This window comes from Mytilus edulis, chromosome 5 (assembly GCF_963676685.1).
Source record: "Mytilus edulis chromosome 5, xbMytEdul2.2, whole genome shotgun sequence".
Lineage (NCBI taxonomy): Eukaryota > Metazoa > Mollusca > Bivalvia > Mytilida > Mytilidae > Mytilus > Mytilus edulis.
The window spans coordinates 96,953,527-96,955,820 of NC_092348.1; the positions used below are offsets into that span (position 1 = coordinate 96,953,527).

Consider the following 2,294-nt stretch of genomic DNA (forward strand, 5'->3'; position numbering starts at 1 on the left):
GACACCGTAGCGCACAGCTATTAAAAAGTAAACCTAAAAAAAATTGATGTGCCGCATAACATCTTGAATTGGTCGGTTAACGCCTTCTTATATACAAGAACTCAGTGCATGGTAGTGAACAGGATTAAACCGAGATATCACTAGTACTAATACCACACAACGGTTCTCGGAACCATCCAATTTCTAAGCCATATCCACGACATAGTAGAAAGTGTAACATCGAAAATAATATTGTTCTCTGACAACTGTGTATGCTACAGAGGAATAAAAAATGAAGATGACTGTGCAATACTACAAAAAGATAGCGATGCTACTAATTTTGTTATATTATTTCAACCAATTTAATGCAACATGATGACATTGAGTCAAAAGAAGAAAACAATACCATTTGAATACACTCTGAAAATACGGAACTCTCTTTTTTATAACATCTATCAAATATCTAGAAGTAAACATCACAAATGACCTACACTAAGGAAAGTACATGGGGATATATCCAACCAATCTTCTTATTTTAAGATTACTAAAAAGAAACCGCTCATTATGTCCAGTTGAAGTTGGAAGTTGTACTCTTGGAATATAAAGGACTGATACCATCTGTTTTAGAATATGCAAGCACTGCCTGGGACCAACATCAAATATACCAAGACCAGCTGGACAGAAAAGAGCGGTTAGGTTTCTAACATGAAACTACAACTACCAACCAGGAAGTATGACTGCAATTTTAGACCAGCTGTAATTACATCACTAAAAGAAGGCTGAACACAAGACAGTCTCTTCGTGTTATGCAAAAGTATACATGGTCAAGCAAACTTACAATCTAACCAACTGAAAAAAAACACCATTGAAGGAAAAGGACCTAAATAGCTATCAAAGGTACCAGGATTATAATTTAGTACGCCAGACGCTCATATCAAAATATTTATAAAGCCAAACAAGTACAAAGTTAAAGAGGATTGAGGATAAAAAATTCCAAAAATTTGTGCCAAACACGGCTTAGGTAATTTATGCCTGTCACGATCCAGATGTATTTTATAGAGTTATTCACATATTTATTTAGTCGAGCTTGTATATAGATAACGATTGTGAAATTGTCGTCATGATCAGAGAATTGCACTTGCAGTCTTTGCGCAGGACGCCTATTGTTCACGGTTTATTTTATACATAGTTTTAACATACGCTTTTATGTATATATGTACGTTTGGCCTAAGTTTGGTTCACCTGTGTTTAAACGCACACTGATTAGGCTTGGCCTATTTACACACCTGTTGACTATTTTTAAATAGTGGTCAATCGAGTTCTTCGGACAAGTTTGGCTATTTTTAAACAGTGGTCAGATGATTTCTTTGGACACGTTGTCATTTCATTTCTGCTTGGGATTGTCGTGTGGAAGGATGCCACACTCGTTAGAGCATTTCATATTTGTTAGCTAAATTTAACCTACAATGGTTCTACTGTATATAGTGCATCAATTCCGAGGTAAGTGTTTTATTCTTACATATATTTATATATACTTTTCTGTATGTTACTTTGTTTATCAAATTTCCGAAACTTTCAGACTTCTGCAGATAATTTTCCATTATGTAAATTGTATAATTTAGAATATTTTGTAAACGGATTTAAAGATATGAAAACAATGTTTTATATTCAGATATTTGCGGTTTTACTAGTGAACAAGAACAAGATTGTTAATTACGGGTACATATTGAATGTACGTGATATTTATGTGTACAAGGTTCCGAATTTCCTTATGTACGTGAAACTATCATGCAAGGTTATGATATTTATTACAGTATGACACATTTTGCTACATATAAAATGTATGTGTATATTTATCTATGTAAATTAATAGAATATATATGTTCATTTTATGAACGTGAGATTATAGAGTTCATGTTTATGTTGCATGAACGTGCAAGTAAAAAGCATATCTAAATTGATAATCGTACTAAAGAGTTTGTACAATTATATTATTACCAGGTTCCAGCCTGCACCAGAGTAATACAATGCTGCGGTGTTAAGGAGTGGTCATACAGATTGAACGCAATCATACATGATAATTTATCAAACAACATATCTACATATTATAGTGGAACTGTCGTGCACGATACAATAACCGTCATAACGATACCATAATCGTCATAACGATATAAAGGGAAGTAATCTGGATATACAATACAAACTACTGAAGCTGTTGGACTATTTATTTGGACTTTAATATTTATAATAATTTGATGTATTTTTCTTCTTAATTGTTTATTTTTTTTTGTTTGTTTATTAAATAATTTATTTAT

General features: G+C 32.6%; 1 long non-coding RNA gene across 1 annotated transcript; it reads left to right on the plus strand.

Annotated features, from left to right (window-relative positions):
* Positions 1 to 1,018: 1,018 nt before the first annotated feature.
* LOC139524912 (uncharacterized) lies at positions 1,019 to 2,294 on the plus strand. The gene is made up of 2 exons (XR_011664879.1): positions 1,019 to 1,479; positions 1,981 to 2,294. It is a non-coding gene; the product is annotated as an uncharacterized lncRNA (long non-coding RNA).